Raw genomic sequence first — 26563 nt, 5'->3', positions numbered from 1 at the left:
TCTATTTGCTGTTTACCACTAATGTAAAATCAGCCTTGAAAATAATAATGACTGACGGTTCTAGGTAGCAAAGAAATATATTTTGTCTCCTATCAGAAACCTCTGAAGGAATATAGTGAATAGTGCAGACTCATTTACGGACTTGACATAAGTTTTGCTGATCAGCTTAGATGTATTTCTAAGAGTTAAATGCTTTTTCATCTTGCCTTATATGGTAATAACAGAGGTTTCAAGCACCTTATTCCTAACACTTTCATTTCTACAAGGCAGCCAGCTAGGGAAAAGCATCATTTGTTTCTCATAGTAAAACAATTTTGCTGCTTGTTGGTATTCGTAAGGAGCTTGAGAAACATTGTTCAACTGTTGATTAATGTGCCAGAGAATGATTCACTGGGCTATTTGCAAGAAAAACAAGGATTTCTAAAAGATTGTTATCCTATTTTATACTACTTTCTTATTTTATTATAAACAAAGTCTTTATCATAGTCTTATTAATAAACTCGGACTATAAGGTAATGTGTTTCTTGGGCCTCTTCTAACCAAAGCAGTGGTTAGCATAGGTATGTCTTTGGGGTCAGTAAGATCAAAATCTCTCTTTCCACAAAGAGATGAAAAGTGTCTCTTTCAATGAACATTGAGATTGGATTTTCCTAATTACTTGAAGGAAAAAAAAAAAGTGAATTTGAGTTTCACAAATGTATGTAATGTTTTCCTGTAAGTCTTTAAATTATGGCTCCATTTATAAATTTCTGTCCACATTTAAGAAGATTAAGTAGATACTGCTGGGATATTTAACTAACTAGTCTGTTGTAAGAGGCATAATAAAAAGCTTTAACCAGGAATGCTATAATAAATTTTGTTATTATAAAGCATAATATGTAGAAATAGTTGCAGAAATGAAAGTATTTAGGTGAAGCTTATTTCCTAAATAACATGACAATATTGCAAAAGACATTATTAATCTTTTTAATGCATGCTGTCTCAAAAGCTTCATACTTAAAAATCTTCAATTTTGAAGATATCCTCTACTGGTTACAGACCGTTACTGGAGCTTTCTTTAGAAAATAGTAGTTTACAAAATATAATATTATTGTATAATTTTTGAGATTTACCCACCTACTTTCTAGTAGCTCAGGTGTGTTACATTCTCAATAATTCATTCACTTTTAAAATTAGCAATCTTAAATGTAATTTTCCTTTTTCTTATCTTAGAGAGATACATGTATTATAAGTAAGTTCTCAAATAATTAGCAGCTTTTAATGCCAAAACAGCGGCCCTTTTTCGAAGATCACCTTTTATTATTATTGTTGTATAAAGGTATGTTAACTGTAACTTGTAATGTGGTAGTATACTGAACATCCTGGTGATTTTAAGAACATTGTTATGTTAGGCACTGCATACCTATAAAAAAAAAAGCTTGTGCTTTAGGCAGATCTGGCTGACTATTACTATTCTGCAGAATTTTGAAGGTGGCAGAGAGAAAGGGGAATGTGATATCAAAGCAAAGATCTGGTAGAGTGATGCACGCAGGAGGTGTTGCTACTCCTCTCCCTGAAGGTACAGTGGAGGTTTTGGCTGTGTTACAGGAAACTAAACATAGATACTCCGTGTCACGCAGTCTGTCATGTAGAAGCAAGTTCATTTGATGTGATCTAGAAAAGCTTTTGATCCAGCAAAAAAGGAGAAGAGAGTGAAAGTACTCAAGAAGGTAATGGGATTAGACTCACAGGTAAAGAATAACTTATAAAGTAGCTATGACTTTAATGAACTAAGGGAGCAATATGCATATTGGTGAGGCCACACTGAGGATTATAGTTGTTCACGCTTGCTATATTTCTTAGGTCTGGTCATGCTTAACCAAAATGGACTCTGAACTAGCTATGTGAATTTATAGATAATCTCAGGCTTGCTCTCCCTGTTGTCTGAGCTGGTCAGTTATAGTTTCAGCTCTGATGCAAAAGCCGTGTGTCTAAATGTGGAACAATGCTGTAACTAATAAGCCTTTTTTTTAAAGGAAACTATAATTTTTAGGCTCAGGAGTGGATTAATATGGATACACTGTTTCAGAAAGCTGCTCACAGCACAGATTTTGGATTCTAGAGCACTAAGTCTACTGCTTCAAAAGGGCTGTCATACCTGTTTCTTTTGAAAAACTTAGTGCGTCTGACATATTTCTCCCCATTCTTCTGTTGGTTTGCATTCCCAGCCTAAGTATATTCATGGTTACTTTAAATCCATTTATTCCTGTACAAGAAAGGTTGTTTGGCCTAAAAAGCTCTTCCGTTCTCTTGTTTGCCTCTAATGTATAGACTGCACTCATGGCCTCTCAACACTGTGTTTGCTCCCCTAAACAGTTAAACTGGACTGACCTTTTCTCAAGGACTTGTTCTTTCCCCTAACAATTCTAGAGAGATTTTTCTGAAACTGTTTCTGGCTTCAACTTTTCTTGAACACTGGTGTTGAGAATTATTTTTGGTCATCTGATGTGGACCTTGTGCAGTAACATAGGTATTTCCCTAGAGGTACCTCTTCTTCTTTATGGCAACATCACGTTGTTTGTGATATGCTGTAAATGACTGGTACATCCAAGGCTCAATACTCAATAAGGCTGAGGCTAACACTCTGCTGTACTTTTTGCAGATACTTTTTTTTTTTTTTAACTGTCTTCATGGTCCTCCTGCCTCTCCTCAACTACTGCCTCAATGCTTAAGGGTTCCCATATTATTCTGTTTCTAGCTCCATAAAGTGGTTCATGTGGTTCCACATCAATTGCTCCATTGAGCCTGCAGAGATTAAATCTACCCTATTTCTTTTGCCTAGAAAATCATGTCAGTCACCTTGTTGTAGCAAGGAGAGAGAGTGCACTGCTTATTCTGAAATAACCTGCCAAGATAAATTTTATTAATTTCCCTTTATACCTGTGATGTTACTCTTTTCTTATTCAGAAGTTATTCAGTGTCTTTAAATTGTGATACACACACACACGCATGTACGTTCTGATATCCTTCTATTCTGTCTTAAGTTGCTAAGATCAACTTTTCTCTCCTCTTAAGTATGGGCTTTACTTTAATCATTTTGCATGTCCTTAGCAGCTTTGTCCATAATATTGGATGTTTTAATTGCCAGTCTTTCAAAAACATGAATTAGATGTAGTGTAATATCCTTTGAGTTCATTATGATGCTTGCATTTCTGATTATATCTCAGGTGCAGAACTTTTAATTTTCATTACCCTTATTACCCTTATTATCTTTCCTTTCCTCTAGACTTAATGCCATCTTTCTTCTTCTAAACTGAGGCCAATTATTAATGCAGTTCTTGTCTCTGCTTAGACTATCTATTCATTCTTATTGCATAGAAATCCCATTTTTTCATCTTCTCTTATTTGGGTGAAGAGCTTCCTGTGATTCTTAATAAAAATAAAATTAAAAAAAAAACAACTTGAAATGGTTCTGGCTTTGTTTCATTTCTTGAAATTCCTATTTTGTCACTTTCCTGACAGTGTTTTTTATTATGTGTAAGCCTTTGCTTAATTCTAAAGTTATACTTGCAATACTTATTCATCAAGGTAGTTCAGAACATCTTCTGACACATTTTTTGCTTCATTTTAACAACATTGCTGACAGTATTAGCACCTGTCACTTGAAAAACTGGAATGGAGAAAAAAGTTAATTTGTATGTACCTATTAAGCACAAATTCTTTTGTGAGTCTTCACAAAATACAAACACACTATGTAGTGGTAAGGTAGGGAACTAACACAAAGTACTAGTGCAAGTTTGTTTACAGCTTCATAATTAAGGTTTCTTTACGGCATTTTTTTAGCAAAATCTATGAAAGCAACATATCCAAAAAACCCTTTTTAAAACAATAGTGTAACTCTTGTAGACTGGGATACTGCTGAAAAAAGTAATCTACACACCATTCAAAAGTGCATCAGAACATATACAGTAAAGCAGCCAATGAAGATCATAAAGTTGGTCTCAATCTTGGTGCATTGTAATTTGTTTAACTTTTAAATGGCTTAATTAAGTATTTATTTAAATTAAATTCTATGAAAGTCATTTACTTACTGTAAGCTAGTGTGATATCATTTACAAAACTCTAAGAGAAAAGAATAGCTAAGGATATCATAAATCTTGCATTGACCATATAAATTATCACCTTTTTCACAGGAAGTAAAAATGTGTATTTCATGCCACACCCCATCAACTATACTAATGAGCTATAAATTACTTTTAAAGTTATTTTTTCTAATGTTGACTTCCTTATCTAACATATTTTCTTTAGAGATGTGAAAGGGACCCTCCCCTTCTCTTGAGGTTCATTTCTCTGGAATAACCGACAATGGTGTAATAGGTATTTTCAATGGAAGAGGCAGAATTTCTATTCCATAAGCCACCACATTTTATGGGCAATAGTTCTCAGCAAATGTCAGACTTGTAATAAGTCTGAAGAGCACTAACACAGTTAAGAACAATTAGATGGGAAATACCTGTTAATAGCCTAAATATCAGACTCGCTGATGACTGTTTCAATGGCTATGCCGCTTCCCATCAGCACCTGTAATCATAGTCCAGTCTATACAGAATCTCCAGGGTGTAAAGTCAGAGCCATCATGAACCGGGCAAGCATCATGCTGCTGGTGAACCATCTAACAGCCGTGGCTTGTCCCGATCTACCCTGGAACAAAAAGCTGGGAAGTTTCTGGGCTTGTTCGCCCTATACTTGAGGTGCCTGTGACCTTTGAGAGAGGATGGAGTTCAACATACATTTCGGGAGGCAGTCTGATATGATTGTTGATTCAGCTCCCTATAGCAATAGCTAAGAATGAATGGCTTTTCTCTTAACTAATCTTCCAATTCTTTCCTCCTATGAGTGTTGAAGGATGGACTTTCCTATGGAATCGTAGACCCATATCAATTATTTTATTGCCAACTTTTCACTGGCAAATGATTGTTTTATTCATTGAAAACTTATTTCAGGAGTATATCACTTAAAGACTATGTGCTCTGGGAATTTGAATATATGATGGTGTAGGGAAAAAAGGATACAAAGACTATTAATGAAGTTTGTAATCTAACACAATTGTATATGAAGTGCATGATCTCAGAGTATCCACTCAAATTTAAGAAACATGGGCTGACTGAAAATATAGAATAAATGGGATTTTTCCAATTTACATGCAAATAGTCATTTAAGAATGGAGCCATTTTTTAATATCTTGCAGAAAATGTGCATTTCTTCAAACTTTGCAGAAACAAATGCTAGTGTAAATACTGTATTATTCAGGATCATTGATTATTAAAAGAAAATGCTATGGCAGCTAAAACGGAATTTTTCTTTCAGAGCCGGATGAAATTTTAACTATTGAGAAGCTACTGTTAATAGTATGAACTAGTGTTTGCACAGTTTAACAGGAATCATCTTTAAGTTATTTATCTGACTTTATGGGTGAACCAGAGAATTGTCCCAAATGTGTAGCTGATTAGGAATTTTCCTAATTTCAGAGAAACATTCCTCTACTTACACGGCATGATATGTGTAGATAATTGAATCAGCATGAAAAAGGGAAATTTGCACTGGCAAGCACTTTGTATCTTTTATCCTCTTTAGAATAGAGGAGACTTCTGTATGCTTTTATGAAAAATAGTTTGTCTGAAACAAAACTCTGCTCTTGGATGAATGGTCAAAACTACTGCTTAAAACTACTGCTTATCTTGAATGCTTCATTACCATACAAGACTTGTACAAAATTGATTTTTTTGCCTAAGGTTTGAAAAACTAGCAAGAACACTACAGTTCCTACTTGTTTCAGTTTTATAGAGGATACTATAATGTATTTTCCTGCATTTTCTCTGTGTAAAGTGCATTATTTGCTTAAAGGCTATCTTTGCTACTGTATTGCTATGTGTACTCTACGGATGTTTTTCCAGTATTCTTCAAAACAAAACTGCTGCTCTAAATGTGTTTTCCTACTGCTTGGTATGGCAGGGGAAAATACATGTTTTCTGTTTCTCAAAATAATTCTGTTGAAGAGGAGGTGTAGTTTTTGCTTCCCTTTTTAAATCTAATTTTAAATTCCTACTGATTCTGTAACTAACCTAAAATGCACTTTTTATTGACCCCCCCCCTGTATTTTCTAGCTAAACTTTTCCACAGAGAAGCTGAGGAAAATGAATATTTGATATATTTTTTTCCTGTTTGTTGGAAAATTTAATAATCTGCATAAATCAGAAAATTCAAGAACCTTTACTTCAGTGATCAAAGTGATCAAAGTGATTATTAATTAAAAGTAAGGGTGATTCCTGCTGCTTTCAAAGTTCCCAAATATGTGTGTTTGCATATGTGTGAGTATTTACATAATTAAATATTGTGTTTTTTAGCTTATATTTACATATAAATGTGATACATATAGTTAAAGCTTTTCATTCTGCTGAAACTAGTAACATTTTAAACTCTACTTTGGGACTATCGCAGAATGTATATCATGGGAATGATGATTCACACAGGTGAGCTGCCCTTAGAGTAGCAAACTGAGATTCAAAGTCCCTGCTCCATGAGTCTGTAATTCGGACCAGCTTAGCAGGAGTAACAGAGCAGGTCAGCTCAATAGGTTTGATAACCTACAGTGTTAGGCTGTTCAGCAGGGCCGCAAAAGTCTAGGACCTCTCAACTAAGTGAAGTCATGAATGAAAACTTCCACCACAGTTAGTGCCCAAGCACTGAGCTGTAATGTTTTTATTTAAAAATAACTTTGTTATTTATAATAAATATAAACAACTTTATTTTCAGGTGGGAAATTTGCTCTTGAGCAGAATTACATCCTTGTCAAAACATACTGGTGTGTTTTGATCCTGAGCTGAAACTTTCTGGAGGAAAAACTGTTGAGTCTGAAAATTCCTGACCAGCCATAATGTTAACTCTGTCTAGCAGAGTGTGTGGAAGATTTTGAATTGCATCAGGATTTAGATGGCATATTCTTTGATGGTGTTGTGAGCAAATAAGCTCTCTTGCTGACAGGCATAAAGCAATTGCTTTCAGAAACACTGTTCTTGTTATTCTTATACATTGTATGAATTCTCTCTGATGTTAAGTGAATGGAGAAATAGGAATGGGATTATGGTATACAAAGAATATGTGGTAAGATTTTGCATACATATGAGAGGTCTGCCCCTGGTGCATATATAATAGGGCATTAGGAAATAACTGTAGAGGAGGAATAAGATCCATATAGTTCATCTTAGCAGCAGCAGCAACAATTAACTGCACGAAATGAAGCACCTAAAAGAGAGACTGGACTCTTGCTCACATTGTGTGCAAGTGGACTGAGAGCTACAAATACACTGCATTAGATCCTTTGAAAATAAATAATTAACTAAGATTAACTCATAGTAACTATTTCATGTTTCAGTGATAAAGGCCAAACCCTTAGTCATACCGGCAGTCCTGTTTTGCAGGAGGAATCCTGTTGATTTAATTGGAGTTTCTTAAGGAAGTATGACTACTTTGCTTGACTTAAGATTTGCTGGATTGTATCTATATTGTTTCAACAGTGCTGTTTTGTTTTTTCCTTTAGAAAACTTTTCCACTGCTTAACTATAACCTAGGTTTTGCAGTCATGTCACGATGACCAAATGCCACTTGTATTTAGATGCTAAGCCTTAATATTTCAAGTAATCTTTTTCTCTAGGAAGTTTGGTCATAGATCTGTTCTTATTGGTGCCTGAACAACTGCCATTTTTAAATGCATCTAATTCTGCAGCTCCTTAGTAAAACAAAAATTCACTTTTAATTTTATCTTCTGATGAAGAACAGAGGCTCATGTACACTAGTATAAAAAAGTCTGTGTCCATAAACCACTGAAACCTATGCCACTTACTCCCTCTGAATAGACATAAATGCTGAACATGAAGTAGGTAGTTTATTGAACAAGGAAGACACATTTGTTATAGTGGTTTCATTCATTAAAAAAAAAAAAAAAAAAAACCTGAGTCCATAACCATATGTCTTTTTAATTTTTAAAGTATGATATGCCATTGTTTATTTTTTCAGCTATGGTTTTAGTCAGTTTTATACATTTATCACTTTTAATTACATTTGGAACCTCTCAGATGGAGTTTCATGGCTTTTGACTACTACAGATTATGACGGCTAATTGCTAGAGATGCATATTAAAGATGTATAACTAAATGTAAATGCCAAACCTGAAATCCCACACACATGATTAGACTCAGGCTTACAGCCACATGATGGTACAGTATGTTTACCTAGGCTGGTGTAGATAGATGTGAGCCTGTGTAAAAGAAAATGAGTTAGAAAGATGCCAAGAGGCAAGTGCTGGTAGCTCAGAACCAGCAGCAGGCCATACGGCTCCCAGGCAGGCTTTGGCTTGTGCCTTGTCACTTCTGAGTGTGGGCAGAAGATCTGGAGTCAGTCTGCAGCTCTTAGATACATTCTTCATGTCACGTGATTCTCTTTGTTACTACATGACAAGTGCATCACCTATGCTAACTATATCTATCTAAACATTTAACAATTCATTTTAAGAACATATCTTTCTATAGTAATTTCTTTTTAATCTACAAAAGTCTGTAGATTTTTTTTCCATGAGTCTTCATAGAGATAACATCTGATTCTGCAGAAGCTGGCAAATAGTGTGCCTGTGTCTCAAAATCCAGCCTTCTCTTACTGCTGGAGCAGAATGCCTTTATTCTTTCTATTTGAATTTTGTGTTTTGAAATGTAATGAACTTTAATTAGCTGTGGCTGTCTTGCTGGGAGTGCTGATACTGAGGTAGCATCTCAGTGCAGCTTTAATAGAACATACATGAATAAGCCTTGGCAACTGCATCTAGAAAACTGGCAGAGAGCCAAGAAACTAGTAGAAAAGAATGCAAAACACCTAGGTTACTACCTTAGTGCTGAGAATAATAATTATTATGACCTGATAAATTTTAATATCTTAAAATAACTGTGAAACATACCATCTTTATCTTGTTAATTGCTTCCAAGAATTTTATCAAGTTAGGCATTGTCTGACTTGTTTAATCTCAAGCTTTGCAGAATATATATGTAGTAGCTGTAACCCATTCAGGACATAACCATGAGACAGAAGTCTTGGTTCAAGATGGACCCTTCTGATCTTGAAGAAAAAGAAATGTAAATAGAGTATATTATATGACCAAGGATAACTTTAAATTCCTCTCTGAGGGCATAGTATTATTTAATATTGTTCTGCAACCCTGATGGCAGAGGTCTAGCAGTAATTATTGCTTGCCCTGGGGCTGTGGGATGGCTGTTTTTCAGTTGAGTACAATGGCATCTGATAACATGTTTCAGAAGGAGAAAAACATTCAAACTGGTATCTCCAGTCACGGAAGGTTGTAGTTGTGGATCAGAATAGATTCAGATGTTCTGTTTTGAAAATGGAATAAAAGACCAGGACTGACATAGTAAATTTTTGAAATTACGTTATTAGGGGAAAAAAGCTAGAACAGAGGATGAATGAAAATTTTTCTTCAGTGAGAACCTATATTTTCAATCAGTGAACTAATTCTAAGTATATTGATTCAGACACTTACCTTTAGCCAGCAAAAATTGTAAATAATATACCAAGTTTCCTTGGTCTTCCAGTCACGTAATACCTTTTTCCTTCGGGGGCAGAAAAGGCTTATCAGAGAATGTATTTTAAAAAACCTGTAACTTTTTAATTAAAACTATAAAGTTATGGTATAATCAAATTAAACAAAATTCATAATCAAAGGATGTAAAAGCATACAAAATGATCAATATAATGAGTGATTGGCAATCAATGAGTGGTATAAAAGTGAAATCAAAAGAAGATTAAGTTTTGATGGAAAGACTGTATTGGGCACTTAAATTTAACTCGTTAATAGGCAAGCACAATCAATAATAGGCATGAAATCCAATACAAGCTTAATACTCCGTTACTCTGTAACTAGAGGCAATGCTATATTTGAAACTTCGACTATGAAGTTTTGATTGCTGTTTTTTCTCTCTGCATGCACACATACAGTGTAATTCTACCATTTCACTGAAGTTTTCAGAGGCTTAACGAAAAGTAAAATAAATCACATAAACCAGACAAACTTTTCTTCACACAAAAATGATCATAATCGTGTTAGTATGATCTGTAATTCATCAGTTTAAAAGGTAATACAGTAACATTTCAGTAAGTGGTCCAGTATCATTATTCACCTAACCAGAATTCCCACTTCTATTGTCTCAGTTATAACAGGTCCCACATCAAAACATGAGTCAAGAGGCAGGAAAAAATGAAAGAAGTTGCAGACCTAGTATCAGTCTATTTCCATGATTCATAATGCTGTAATACATCTACAAAGAGTCCTGAAAAGATGCCAATGTTGTATTGTACAGAAAAATGGAAACTGTCCTGCTGGAAGAACTGAACCTATTTAGTGTGATCCATGCAATTCATAATTGCAAGACTACATGTGATCATGGTCTTGCCTTTACCAAACCCTATGATAGCTGATAAGTTTTATGAGTTACTGGGGCATTGAATAAATAGAACTTTTTATGTGGACTGATAGGGAGCATTAGATTAAGGTTCCCTTAACTGTATAAAGCCATTTCTTCAAATCTAAGAATCACCATTCTCATTTAATGTAAATCCATTTATGAAGGAAAGCTGACATAATGATGAAATTGCTTCAGTATATGGCCATCAATATATGTTCTGTGGCTGCCCACCAATAATCAAAAGAATTGCTGTTTCTTGTAATACTTAAAATGATGTCCTTATCTATACAAAATACAAAAGTAAAAGGTACAAAAAAGCTTGAGAGAGTCTTAATCACAGTTATTTTGATCAATGTAACCTTTTCTGTAATTTCCTGTATAAAAGCAAGTCAAAAAACATGCAACTTTGTCCAGTGTACACAGTTTTGTGCTGACACCTCGAAGTATTCATCATGCTTGTCAAAAATAGCATGCTAGAGTTGCTCCTTGCTGACAATAAGCTCAACCAACCTTTTGCCATCAAATAAAGCTGTGATCATTCCTTGGAAAGTATGATAACATTTGAGTCAACTGGAAGTAAGAGATCTCTGAGACTGCAGTCCTGGCTAAACAGTAGTAGTTACCAAGGACAACTCTAAAAGCAAGTAGCAGTTGCTACATTAAAATGCGGTTGAACCTCTATCATCTTTTCCAGAATAAGAGTCTGACCAAACTACTGGATGATTTTAGAGTTTTTTCTGCTCAGAAATAAAGATGAACTGCATGTTTCCAAAAGTGCTTAGCACTGTAAAACATTGCTAATCAGATATATCTTTGTGTTGCCGTGCTTGGAAGGAAATACGTTATTAGCTTCCTTCATCTGGATGATGTTAATTTTGCTTTGCTAGAAGGATAGATGTGCATGTCCTGTTCTGATGGCTTTACTTTGTCCTTGTTTATTTTAGTGTCCCAGAAAAGGTCTCTGTGGCTTTGCGTGCAGTGCCTGCTTAGTCTGGTGAAGACTCTGTTAGAGTACATCTTCGATAAACTAGCCTATTGAGCCTATTTGAGATTTTTCTCTAGGGCATGAATGGAAATGTGTCGGTAGTCACGGAAGTAAACCATCCTCTGCTACCAGATGTTAGAGTGGGGGGACGGGCCTGGAGTAACGATGAGTCTCAATATGAGTATGGTTGTTCTCCCTTTATTAGAGCTTACACAGAGTATATATAGACAAGCAATAAGCATGTGCTAGCGATAGCTATATGATTGGCTTACAGCGTCTGTCCACGCGCATAAGGCGAATGCATGATTGGTGCAAGGTTGCTGTCCACGCGGAGGGGCTTGTCGGCCCCCTCCTTGACTTGTTTACCACTACTTGCCTTCCCCTTTTGTAATGGTCTAGGAATGTTCAAGGACAGTTCACATAGTCGTGGGATCCTCCCTCCATCGTGAAGACAGGATTGCTCACTTCTAAGAGATCATGCCCCTTTTCACTTAACCATTCTTCCACAATTCCCCCTTCTTGTTTTTGAGCAATCCAGGCTTGGTTCACTACTTTCAGCAGAGCTTTCTTAATACAGCTTAATACTACACATAAACATAAACATACAACTATAAGGATTAGTAGAATGCATAAGCCTTCAGTGAGCAACCCTATTAGCCACTGTGGTAGATTTCTAAACAGGTTAGTTAACCATTCGCCTAATAGCCCATGGTTCTGACGGATTTTACTTGCATGCTCCTTCAACCACTGCAACTGTTTGTGAATGGATTCACTGTGATCAGACAATTTCATGCAGCACATACCTTCAAAATCCTCACAACCATGACCTTGAGCTAATAACAAAAAATCAATTGCAGCCCTATTTTGCAGAATAGCATGTCGCAGGCTACCTTGGTCCTCTAATAGGCTTTCTATTACCTCAGTAGTGACGTTAGCTTGCTTCTCTGCCCAGCAAGCCAAGCGTCCTATTTGGTTTAAGGCGTTGCCTGCTGCTGCCCCAGGCACGAAGAAGGACAAAAACACTCTTTCAGTAGGACTGCATAGGGTAACCTTATCATTACAATTTGGTGAGAGCCCTATGGCCGCCCGTTTACTGCGGATGGCGGTCTTATGCCCCGTTATATTTCTCCACCAATTTTTATCTGGTGCCAGCAGTGTCAATTTGCCAAGATAACATGGACCACCCATTACGTTTTTTGGAATTCCCTGCCAGGCCCTGTCACCACATATCAAAAAGACGTCTGGCGGCAAGGCTTTTTTTTTTTTTTTTTTGGTACCATTGTTCCAAATTGGGTGCCCCCCTTTTGCCTCAGCTCCAGGGGCTCCCAACCCTTGGCGGCTTGTTGTAAAATTTTCCAATCATGTGGTTCCCATTTCCCCTGACCATTCTGTTGTAGCACGGGGAACGCCAGTGCTGTGGGGCCCTCGGACCCCGCAACAGGCTTCCATTGTCTTTCTATTATAGCGTCCTTGATAATACCACCCCAGCGGGACTCCCTTGGAAGTCCGGCGAGGGGATTCATTAAGCAGGGAGGTACTCCTCCCTCTTTCTCTTGCGCCTGCAGCTCCACTTTTTTCAGGCGTTCCGATAGCTCCTGTAGCGCTCTTACGGTTTCTTCTGGTGACAGTGGTACTTTATTTCTGGTGTCAGGCGTGTTATCCCCCGAAAACTCGCTGGACGAAAGCAGCGGGGGGTACTCTGATGGAGTCTGGCGTGAGCGGGTGGTCTCGTTGAAGGAGGGTAGAGGCGGCCGCTGAGGTGGCATAGGCAGCGGCAACGGTGGATGCAGGGGATTGTTGCTAGGCGGCGGCGGGGGGGGAGCACTAGGAGGGGGTCGGCCCTCCTTTCCGCCCAAGTCTATGAGGTCAGCAAGGGGCGTGGCCACCGCCCCTCTTTGAGCCTCCTCCGGGTGCACTTCCGCGTTTGCCTCAGAGCTCGGACCAGCCGGCTCCGAGGAAACCTCCGCTTTCTGGAACGCAGCGGATGACGGCGCTGTTGATGCCTCCCCCTCAGAGTTCTCCCGCACCCTTTGCAGTGCCTCCCCGACAGACCGGCTCATTGCCGTTAAAGTCTCTAGTACAGAATCACAGAATCACAGAATCACAGAATCGCTGAGGTTGGAAGGGACCTCTGGAGATCATCTAGTCCAACCCCCCTGCTCAAGCAGGGTCACCTAGAGCACATTGCACAGGATTGCATCCAGGCGCGTTTTGAATATCTCCAGAGAAGGAGACTCCACCACCTCTCTGGGCAACCTGTTCCAGTGCTCTGTCACCCTCACAGTGAAAAAGTTTTTCCTCATGTTCAGATGGAATTGTCTGTGTTTCAGTTTGTGCCCATTGCCTCACGTCCTGTCGCTGGGCACCACTGAAAAGAGTCTGGTCCCATCCTCTCGACACCCTCCCTTCAGATACTTGTACACATTGATAAGATCTCCTCTCAGTCTTCTCTTCTCCAGGCTAAACAGGCCAAGCTCTCTCAGCCTTTCCTCATAAGAGAGATGCTCCAGTCCCCTAATCATCTTTGTGGCCCTTCACTGGACTTGCTCCAGTAGTGCCACATCCCTCTTGTACTGGGGAGCCCAGAACTGGACGCAGTACTCTAGATGTGGCCTCACCAGGGCTGAGTAGAGGGGGAGGATCACCTCCCTCGACCTGCTGGCAACACTCTTCCTGATGCACCCCAGCATACCATTGGCCTTCTTGGCCACAAGGGCCCATTGCTGCCTCATGCTTAACTTGGTGTCCACCAGCACTCCCAGGTCCTTCTCCGCAGAGCTGCTTTCCAGCAGGTCAACCCCCAACCTGTACTGGTGACTGGGGTTATTCCTTCCTCCCTAGGTGCAGGACCCTGCACTTGCCTTTGTTGAACTTCATGAGGTTCCTCTCTGCCCACCTCTCCAGCCTGTCCAAGTCTCTCTGAATGGCAGCACAGCCCTCTGGTGTATCGGCCACTCCTCCCAGTTTTGTATCATCAGCAAACTTGCTGAGGGTGCACTCTGTCCCTTCATCCAGGTCATTGATGAAGAAGTTGAACAAGACTGGACCCAGTACTGACCCCTGGGGGACACCGCTAGCTACAGGCCTCCAACTAGACTCTGTGCCACTGATCACAACCCTCTGAGCTCTGCCATTCAGCCAGTTCTCAATCCACCTCACTGTCCACTCATCTAACCCACACTTCCTGAGCTTGTCTATGAGGATGCTATGGGAGACAGTGTCGAAAGCCTTGCTGAAGTCAAGGTAGACAACATCCACTGCTCTCCCCTCATCTACCCAGCCAGTCATTCCATCATAGAAGGCTATCAGATTGGTTAGGCATGATTTCTCCTTGGTGAAGCCATGCTGACTACTCCTGATCACCTTCTTTTCCTCCACATGCTTGGAGATGGCCTCCAGGATGAGCTGCTCCATCACCTTTCCAGGGATGGAGGTGAGGCTGACTGGCCTGTAGTTCCCTGGGTCCTCCTTCTTGCCCTTTTTGAAGACTGGGGTGACATTGGCTTTCTTCCAGTCCTCAGGCACCTCTCCTGTCCTCCATGACCTTTCAAAGATGATGGAGAGTGGCTTAGCAATGACATCCGCCAGCTCCCTCAGCACTCGTGGGTGCATCCCATCAGGGCCCATGGATTTGTGGGTGTCAAGTTTGCTTAAACGATCTCTAACCCACTCCTCCTCCACCAAGGGAAAGTCTTCCTTTCTCCAGACTTTCTCTCTTGCCTCCAGGATCTGGGGTTCCTGAGGGCTGGCCTGAGCAGTAAAGACTGAAGCAAAGAAGGCATTCAGTAACTCTGCCTTCTTTGCATCCTTTGTCACCAGGGCACCCACCCCATTCAGCAAAGGGCCACATTTTCCCTAGTCTTCCTCTTGCTGCTGATGTATTTGAAGAAGCCCTTCTTGCTGTCCTTGACATCTCTCGCCAGATTTAATTCCAAACGGGCCTTAGCCTTCCTCGTCGCATCCCTGCATACTCTGACAACGTTCCTATATTCCTCCCAAGTGGCCTGTCCCCCTTTCCACTTTCTGTATACTTCCTTCTTCTGGTTGAGTTTTGCCAGGAGCTCCTTGCTCATCCATGCAGGTCTCCTGCCTCCTTTGCTTGACTTCCTACTCATAGGGATGCACCGCTCCTGAGCCTGGAGGAAGTGATGTTTGAATATTAACCAGCTCTCTTGAACACTCCTTCCTTCTAGGGCCCTCACGCATGGGATTCCCCCAAGTAGGTCCCTGAAGAGGCCAAAGTTTGCTCTCCTGAAGTCCAGGGTTGCAATCCTACTTGGTGCCCTGCTGCCTCCTCGCAGGATCCTGAACTCCACCATCTCATGGTCACTGCAGCCAAGGCTGCCCCCAACCTTCACATCTTCCACCAGTCCTTCTTTGTTTGTTAGTACGAGGTCCAGCAGCACACCTCTCCTTGTTGGCTCCTCCATCACCTGTGTCAAGAAGTTGTCACCAATGCTCTGCAGGAACCTCCAGGACTGTTTGTGCCTAGCTGTGTTGTCTTTCCAGCAGATATCAGGGTGGTTGAAGTCCCCCATGAGAACCAGGGCCTGGGATCGTGAGGCTACTTCCAGCTGTCTATAGAAGGCCTCATCGACTTCCTCATCCTGATCAGGTGGCCTGTAGTAAACACCCACAACAGTGTCACCTCTGTTAGCCTGCCCTTTGATCCTTACCCATAAGCTCTCGACTCGCTCTTCATCCACCCCTAGGCACAGCTCAATACATTCCAGTTGCTCTCTCACATAAAGAGCAACTCCACCACCTCGCTTTCCTGGCCTGTCTTTCCTAAAAAGCACGTAGCCATCCATGACAGCACTCCAGTCATGCGAGCTATCCCACCATGTGCACGAACAACTTTCCCGTCCCTCAGTTCCAGCTTTTCCAGTTTTTCTGACAGCTGCTCAAACATTTTTAATAGTTGAGCTGTGGACGGCTTTGCCCCCATGGGGGTGGTAGGCGAGGCTGTGCCTGACGACTCCGGAGATAACGATGTCAGGGGCTCCCACCATAGCCTTGGCGGGGCTGTGCTACCCTCCCCTGGTACGGGCGGCGACGAGGGCCCTGGGCACGGCGCACTGCTGGCTCCCTCAGGAGCGGACGGAGGCCAGGGCTGCGGGGGAGGCGGTGGTGGAGGGACCGACGGTCGAGGCGGCCCCTCTGTGGGCGGCAGAGGCGGGGCACTAGGAGCTGTCCCGCCCTCCCCCGGCTCCTGGCAGGCGTCCTGCTGTACTTCCGCGTTCTCGTCAGTACTCGAGCCGACTGGCTCGGTGGTAACTTCCCCTTTTCCCGCAGAGCCGGCTGGACCCCCCCATAGTTTTTGCAGCATCTCCGCCACGGTGCGATACGGTTTGCCCGTGGAAACGGTTCCCCTGATGGCAAACTGAGACCCGCCGCCACGACAGGAAGGGGCGCTGGGTGGCGCAGGGCTCAGCATTGCTGCAGCAGCAGCCGCGACCTCTCCCTCAGCCTTCATGGCTGCTAGGGTCTCTAGGACCGTGCTCCACAGAGCTCGCACCGCCTTAAACTCCTTCTTGTCCTTGTCGCCACCCTCGATGGTCTTATGCCACATTGTTTCTCCGAAATCTCGCCATTCCGATATGGAAAATAGCATATGAGTATCAGGGAAATGTCCCCACTGTTGCCCTAGCCTGATCAACCGATGCAACTGCTTTACCGGGGCGTCAATCCCTCTCTTAGAGAGTATCCCAGCAAGCAAGGTGGTGGCACCATCAGCTTCCATGCTGCTCCCTGAGAGGCGGGGTGCAACCCCGAGGCCTCAGTGTCTGGCCGGCTAGGGACGTACAACCAGCACTCCTCTCAGCCATTCAATCCCCACTCCCATCCTCTCGCTGCTTACCGCAGGCTCGGAGCTCTTATCGGAAATCAACCATCCCCTCATCGGCAGGCTCGGAAATCAACCGTCCTCTGCTACCAGATGTTGGAGTGGGGGGACGGGCCCGGAGTAACGATGAGTCTCAATATGAGTATGGTCGTTCTCCCTTTATTAGAGCTTACACAGAGTATATATAGACAAGCAATAAGCATGTGCTAGCGATAGCTATATGATTGGCTTACAGCGTCTGTCCACGCGCATAAGGCGAATGCATGATTGGTGCAAGGTTGCTGTCCACGCGGAGGGGCTTGTCGGCCCCCTCCTTGACTTGTTTACCACTACTTGCCTTCCCCTTTTGTAATGGTCTAGGAATGTTCAAGGACAGTTCACATAGTCGTGGGATCCTCCCTCCATCGTGAAGACAGGATTGCTCACTTCTAAGAGATCATGCCCCTTTTCACTTAACCATTCTTCCACAGAAATGTAAAAGGTTAATTTTAATCCTTCCAAAGCCCTAAATTTTGTCTTTTATTTGAAGATGTAGCTGAAATGTTAGGGACAATAGAGAAAAATAATCAGTGGCTTTGACATGGGACCAGCAGTTTCACAAAAGCAAGGACGCATATGGAGTTATTTTATTGCCTTTGGACGTTGCTGGGTTTAGAGCAAGCTTTAGAGCTTCCCTACATCCCCCTTAGAATGATTCCTGGCTACTTCTCAGTCCTCTGACAACCCTATGGCTACTTACTATATTTTACAAAACAACAACTTAGACAACGTTTTCTCCAAACTTTAGTTCTGTGAAGGTCTTCTGAAAATATAACTTTCAAAATGAAGAAAAACTCTAAAGTAGGTCTTATAAAATGTGAATTGTAGTATTTATCAAATGTAGATACAACATTTTTCTCAGGTTCTTTTTATTCATTTTAATGAGCATAATGAAAAGATATTATACACTGAAATGCACTGCCCAATCTGAGCAAGAAGTGGTATAGAATAAAATAGCTATTCTTGTCCCTTAGGACTGCCATAAATTAAGCTTTTCTTAACACTTAACAGTAAAGCACAAAATGATATGTGCTGCATTTATAATTTAATTCCTAACTGACTGGTTCAATGACTTTGAATCTTTCCAATTTTTAAGGAAACAAGTTTTCCAAAGGAAAGAATAAGAAACAATCAGATGACTCAATCACCTGGAAACAGACTTACTAGATAAGTTCTCAGCTAGTATAAATCAACATAACATGTAAGTCAATGGAGCATGGCATTTTATATAAGCAGAATATTTGGTCCAATATTCACATTTTAATTCTCTGAAGTGTTTTGTACATTGGAGTTCTGGTTCATGATGAGGAATTCCAGATGCAATGATATCAAATATTGTAGTGATTTTCTGTTGACTCATGCTGTTCTTTTTTTATTGTCTATGAATTTCACAGGTTTTAGTGTTCAAATTCTCTGTGAAATTTCACCCTTTTTTAAAACATTTTATCCAATTATTCTTTTAAACTGTAGCCCTTAGACTACTAACTGTGATCCTGGTATTTGCCAGTGGATCCTTTGAAGACTGAAGAAGTCTGAATAAAGCCTTTTTTTGTTTGTTTTCCTCTGTAGCGGCCTACGGAATGAAGAAAGGAAAGTATAATCTAATAAAAATGCAGGATGAGACCTTGATCATTTGTACATATACCTCTATTTATTGTTATTTAATAAAAAGAGGAAGAGGATTTGAATCTTCCTAAGCAGCAGAAGGAACCTTAGACTTGTCTTAGAGTTCAACTATGCACTTTGAAGGGGAGTCTCCATTTTCTGTTTGAAAAATCTTTTATGAACTAGGTGTCAAACTACTCACCCAATTTGGGGTAGGATGGTTTTGGTCATGTAGAGAGTTGCAGCTCAGAAATTTTGAATTCTAGCCATAAGAATGTAGATGTTTTGAATGCTTGTGGCAACTGCAGTCATTTCAGGATCACTGCTTTGGACTTAATTGCCCACATTTTGCCTCAGACTTTTATTAGATCTGAATGCTGTAACACCTTGTTGTCTTTTTTTTGGATAGTATACTAGTAAAAATACCGTCAATAATGTTGCCAGGAACACCTGTTCTTCAAATTTTGAATGAAGCCTTGTGAACCTCTGTGGCAAGCAGGATATAAAACATACTTTTAAACTGTACTGTTCAAGAGTTGACCTGAAATATTTTACTGCACTGGAAATGCACTATGTCCCTTTAAATCAAATCAGGTGGTAAGTGAGAAGATAAAGGGTTGTGCAGCAAAATCACAATGGTTGCCTTAATCTTACATTTCATGGAGCTGTCATTAAAGGTTAGTGACATCTTTCTACTTTACTTCATGGCATGACCAGTGATGCCATTACATCTCATAGTAATACTTTAATTTAGGATCCTCAAATAAAGCTCTAATCCTTTGAAGCTGACATTTTCCAGACTGCCAGCCAAGTGGATACTTAAGTGGATGTGTGTATAGCTCCTAGGCCACTCTTTTTCCCTTTGAAGTATGTTTTAAGACTACTGTCGACTTGACTAAAAGATAAATTCAATACACTAAATGACTGTGCTATTGAAAGGTTAATTAAAATGAAACAAACTGTTCTTGTATGTTCATCAAATTATGATTATTGCTGAATCTGTTTTGTTCATCTGAAATTACTAGAAGTGGTAAAACTTTAAAACTTTTGCATTCTACAAACATTTATCTTTATAGTTACTCCCCCCCCCCGTGTATAACTGGAGATGTGGTGGTGCAGGCAGTTTTTACATAGCCTTGATGTAGTCGTTCAGTGTAACAAAGCATGATCACAATGAATATCTTCATAGGTCAATGAATAAGAAATCTTTAAGAAATCTTATGGTTAAACTAAGATAAATATTTTTCACAGAGTTTAAGAATACTGAACTTACTGTATACTGTGAGATGGATATTGGTAAAGTCTCACTGCTATGAATCTTGGTAATTACTAAGGGTGTATTTACATGATACAGTGAAGAACAGTACAAAGATCATAGGATTATAAAGACTTTGCTTGGAAGGAACCTGTGAAGGGCAGCTAGTCCAACTCCTGCTCACAGTGGGTTTGTTGTTGACACTGGATCAGGTTAGATGTGGCTTTTTCTGGCTAAGTATTCAAAATCTACAAGGATGGAGATTTCACAGCTTCTCTGGTAACCTTTTCCAGTGCTACCTCCCTGAAGAAATTTTTTTTAACTAATTCGCAGTTGTCTTGAACTTCCCAGGATCCCAAAACAGAGATGACTTGAGCCATCAAGAAACCAGGTGTTTGTCAACACATTTGACTTTTGATCCTCTTCTGCTTGCTGGTTTGCCAACTCAGATGGGAAGCAATACAGTCAAGTTCACACACCCAAGTAATATGTAGTTTCTTGTCAGGATTTATTAGTTTGACTGTGGCACAGTGCTAAAATTTTTCTTCCCTTGGTCTTGAATGTACACATGTAAAATTAGACTTGACCAGATCCTCCTCTGTTTCCTTCTGAAATCAGCATCAAAGCTCCCATTCAGCTGGAGACCAATTCAGTTCCCAGTCCTGTCTTATTAAAGAAGAATGTGTAATAAATGATGATGTCACATCTGCAATTAATCTAAGCTCATTGTGAATGATTTCAGAGCTCCAAGAAAGAATGTCAATAGATATACTTTTTCTCATTAAGTGGATAACCAGTATGAGAAAAAAGCTGGAAAAAAGGTAATGTGGAACCTTGAATTGCCAGTTTCTTTATTAAAGTTCTGTAGATGGCACTAAGATCCTCCAGAGGTGTCAGAATTCACACTGAGTGGGTATTAGAATTTGTCTGAATTTAAGCTTGGCATGAAAATCAGGGGCTAGATATGTAAGGGGAAATTCTGCCTTTCTTGAATGAATAAGAATTCCTCTGACTTCAGAAGAATCAGGTTTTCTTTTGCAGAGAATTCACTGAAAAATGTAGAAATCATGCAAAATGTGAAAAATAAACAACACAAGCAAATCATTATAATGTGTGATATCGCTGCATCTGGAAATGTGTATACTGTAGATATCTATTCTTGGGCTGCAAGGCTTCTCGAGCAGTGCTTTAGAATAGAATCTGCGTAGCAGCACAACAAACAGTGAGTTATCAACAACCATCATGTTAAGAAAAGATCATCCCCCCAAAGAAAATTTGAGAGCCAGTGGGGCATCTCTAAAATCTGTTCTCTTTCTGAAATTTAAGTGTTCGCTTCTAGCTGCAAAATCTCACCAACTTGCACTTGGGATTCATAACACAGGACTCTCAAAGGTTCTTAAGGCTGCTCTTTTACTTGATGGGCACCAGTCACTTCTTTCCTTTGGAAGAAGTCACTCTTCTCTTTCAAGGAATTCTTGAGGTGGAAGTGGTAAATGCTTTAGCAGTCTGAGCAGGAGCCAGGATTTTTCCCTTTCCTCTCAGTATCCTACCGCAATGCTGCAGAATAATGCTTGTGTTTGCTATCTGTTTCTAAGGTCAAAGGAAGCTTTAATACCTCAGTGCAAAATGTAATAGTTTCAACAGAAGGTTTTGAATCTATTCTTTCAAAACAACTAAGCTTGGAGAGGAGAAAATTTTGGTGTCACTGGAGTTATGAGGTGAAATGGTTGTGCTTAACCAATGATACACATTTTGAGCAGGGTGCATTTGAAGCTTTTTATAAGTATCCCATTAAGTTACAGTTATTCTAGGAGCAATAGCTTGGTTAAGCCTCTCAGATAAAAATAACAGATTTTTTCACGTAATCATATGCTGTTAAAGGTATTGTTGATGTGAAATACTGGTAAATGGTATTTATACTCTTAACTTAAACCAAATCCCCATTCATTACCCATTTCTCATGACCAGGGCTAAAGAATGAGCAGGTGAATTAACTCATTTACCACAAGACTCTTGGAGTAAATATTTAATAATAGGCTTCTGAAAGGACAAAAAAAGTGTAGGAATAGGAAATATGTAAACAAAATTTTGCTTTTAAAAATCTTTGGCAGAAAAAGGCAGATCATGGTGGAAAACAGTAGTATGTGACAATATTGCAAAGTGAATAGCTGAATATCGCACAATGAAACAGCAGGGATGGGGTCCCTAATTTTCATTTCACTGAATGTTTTTATCGCCCCCACTGTAAATTGATGCAAAATTATTTTTAATAATAAAGGAAAATGAAGGGAAAACTAATACAGAAAAGAGATAGTAAATTTAACAGAATTTTGAGTCCCAGTGCACGGTCTTGGCTGTTAACACTATATATGATGTTAGATCAGCTCCAACAACTGTCCTTTAATATGTCTTAAAATTGGTCTGGTGACTTCAGCAGAGTATTCCAATACATATTTAATTATGTCCAGAATTTTTTAAGAAACCTCAATCCATTTTACAGTGGCAAAGTCCATTTTAAAGGCAATTCATGTTTAAATCAAATGTGGATCTCAAGAAGTAAAAGTTTATTTAAACAGAGTTGGTAATTATACAATGTGCTCTTCAGTAGTACAGTACTTCCAGAGTCACATTTTTGGTTCATTTTTCCCCTGTAAAATATTTTATATAACCCCAACATATTTGCAATCCCCTAATCTTAAATCGCCTTAATATTCTGTAATTGCAAAGAATTAATACAACAGATACTTAACTTCTGCCTCAGACATACATGGACATGACTCCTCTTTCACGCTAAAAGTAAAAGTCATAGAATATCATTCTGTTTATTAAAGGGGCAAATCAAGGAAAGGTCAGGGATAAGGTCAAAGATTGCTTGGATGATCTGTGTATTTTACACAAAGGACAATAAAGGCTTTAAAGAAAGTAAACAATCTCTTACAAGAAGCAATAAAATATAGTAACCTTCTTTGGACTAATAAAATGAAATGTGAAAGTAAAATATAGTGTAATGGAATTTTTGTATAATATTTGAGGAATAATACCTAGCATACAGTGCAGTAAATATGCATTCTGCAAATTTCTGCATGTATGTGCGTATAGGAGCTGCTTATTAAAACCTTGATATTTCAGCTTTTTAAGTGCCTTTTTCAAAAACCCAAAGGCAATTGCAAATAAAATGTGACCCATTCCTTGTGAAATGTAAGTGGCCTTTAAGTTATGGAAGCGTAGAAGTTGTGAATACATAAAACACCAGGATTTTTGTGAACTGGTAATTTACAACAGTATGCCAGTTGAAAACAAAGTGTGCAAGATAAGTGAACTCTGTACGTATGAAATCATGAAATTCATGTTCAAACGTGGAGTGAAATTTTACAAAGTTGGTGTGGTGTAGATCTATGTAAAACCTGATATATAGTGGAAATGCCAACTAGTTCCTATTTGTGTGGCAAGACAATGAACTAAGTTAAAAATAATTTTGTAGAACTTCCAAGAAAACTATACTACAAAACTATACTATACTATAAAACTATAAAATACCCTATAGCCAAGCCAATATTTGATGGCTTCATATGTGTGTGGTTTCTTGAACTCTTAGCCTGGTATCTGATAACATGAAAGCATTACATTTAGTTTCATTAATATTTGTATACCTTCTCTCTTAAGTCAATTTGTATTATGACAAGAAATGGTTTTAGCTATATCCCCTGCAAGGTGTGAAGTATTGCTTTGGATGGCCAATTTCTGTTTTGAAAATAATTCTACTTTTCTGGAAAAAGTATGAATAAAAATATAGTGATTAAATGAAATAAGTCATCCTTCACCAAGATTGATTGATGTGTCATTACATGGAACCATTACAGTAAAGCATTCATAAATAAACATGCACCTAAGATATTCTCTTTTCTTTGTGTCTTTAATCTATCAACCACAGTGCACCTTCTACTCTTCCAAAGTAATTTTCTTCAGGAAACATACCTGAGTTCATTAGACTGGAGCAAAGCCGTCAAAGAAATCGTGCTGCGTTTTCTCATTTGCTTAGCTAGATGGTGCTGAATATTTTAATCTTTCTAAGCTTTTTAAGCTTAAGCTTTTTCACTTGCTGGCCTTTCCATCTTACATGATGACTAACTTCCTAATATAATTTAAATTGTTTTTCACTGTTTTTCTTTATATTGCAGTAACAGGTTTGTTTGTCTCTATAAAACACAGATCTGGATGGATGTTTCACAGCTGTGTTTTTTTTAAGAAAAATATCCCTGAATTTGCAAGTTCACCAGATTTAAAATAAATATCTAAATTGTATGAACCAGACTCATGTTTTTCAAGTGATCTGGCTAACTGACCTGTAGGGCCACTCAGCAATGGATATATTTCTCCTTTTCTCCTTTGAGAATTCTTAAGACCGGCAGAATCCGGCAAGTTTTTCTTTGGTATAAAGAGGTGAATAATTAAAACATTAATCATGTATAGAGATATAATATAGAGTCTGTCAATGTGTTCTGCTCTAAGCAATGAGAGGAGGCAGAAAACAGCCAGTAATAGGCCAGAGAAAAATCTGAGAGTTTAAAGGGGAGACAGAAAAAACGAGGAGATAGAATTTGGCTAATGAAAGTGAGTAGAACAAAGGTACTTACTGGCTAAGTAGAGTAACCTCTGGAACCAGATTTATTTTTGTTGGGTTTTTTTGATACAGAATATTCTGAGATCTTATTGCACTGGATAAAGATGCACAGCATCAATAACACAACTCTGTGCCTACACATTGTGAAAGGAAGTGAGAGGTGGAATCAGTAAGGATTATTTTCAATGAGAAAGTTTGCTTGGAAATGCATTTTGGAATGCTTGTGTTCATTTCTTTTGCTGATCCTTCTACATTTGCAGAAACATGGAGAACTTAGAATTCTGCTGGATGTAAATTAGACATATTGGAACCATGTTGATTTACAGATATACCCTCTTACCCAGAAAAATTGTAGTGACTGCTTTGCAATAAAAGGGAACATGAAGAGCCTTTGCTGATATAGAATGTTAGGACTGGTTGTGTTTACTAATGAAGTGGAAAATGAAATTCTAGTAATTATGTCAATAAGGTCATAAGTAAATCCAGGGGTATTACTGGACTTCCAGGAAAAGGATAAACAATTTTGAAACTATCAATGGGTAATTCCTTAAAATAATGAGTGTTTTTGGTTCGTTAGGTCCTGAGGTGTATCTTGGCTGGAAATGGTTTAAGAAAGAAAGAAGCAAAAAGACTTAGTTGACTGGCCATGATAATCTAACAGGCAAGCGAGCCAGTTAGTAGTAGGATATGATAGTAGTTTGCTGGATCTTAATACAGACTGGTATCTTCTCCATAACTGGAGGCAGGGAAAAATTATCGAGTGTTTAAGGGTAGTAAGAAATTTGTCTTAAATGAGGGAGAAGAATTAACAGTGTCAGTAAGACAGACTCTGCCTTTGCTCCAGGAACCTTGATATGAAGGAGAAGAGTTGAGTTTGCTTGGTAATATAGTGTGACCTTCTGCAGAAAATAACAAATATAATTGCAGATGTGCAAAACCTTAAAATATAGCTAAAAATGTATACTTTTTTCACTAATATTATTATTGTGATCCATAAATGTATACCATAGGTTGCATTTTATTAGGCTGTAAATAGGTAGTTTTAACAAATGGGAAGGTGTTGGGCGGGGCTACTAAGAGAGAGGATTATCCTTCAGCTATTAATAGTAATATATGCAGTGATATTAGGGTTAAAAAGGACTGTTGAAGGAAACTAAAGAATTATCTTAAACCAAACTGAGCAAGTAAATTTAAAATGAAGCGATAGGATTGATTTCTTTCATTAGTTCAAATTTATAATATCAGTTTTGCATATATGCATTTTTATAGCAACAAAATGCAAAGAACAAAAATATTCAACCTCAATTAAACTTATTTAGTTTTATTGAAAGTTATTGTAGGGAGAAAACAAGCAAATAAAGCCTTTACACTGATTATACAATGGGTCCCTCGAACTGTTCATATGCAATAAACTGCAGCAGTAATATAACTGCTATAATATTTCTAGGTAGTTATTCCCAAACTCCAGTTTTTAAGCTGAAAGTCTTGTGGGTATGTTCAAACCTCAGGTTTTCCCTTTCAAGTCATAACTAATAATATGTAAATACTTGTTTTGTGTTCCTAATATCCAAACTGAATATTCATAGCAGGTTCCTTTTGAAGTGCTCCCTGAAACTTGGGTTTCCTCCTGCTTTTCAAACGATTGCTCCTATTCCTTCCTGTCCATGTAAAGAAGAACAGGAATGGCTAGAGCATTAAACTGGCACCAGAA

Source organism: Apteryx mantelli, chromosome Z (assembly GCF_036417845.1).
Source record: "Apteryx mantelli isolate bAptMan1 chromosome Z, bAptMan1.hap1, whole genome shotgun sequence".
Classification (NCBI taxonomy): Eukaryota; Metazoa; Chordata; class Aves; order Apterygiformes; family Apterygidae; genus Apteryx; species Apteryx mantelli.
Note: the sequence above shows the minus strand (reverse complement) of the source record.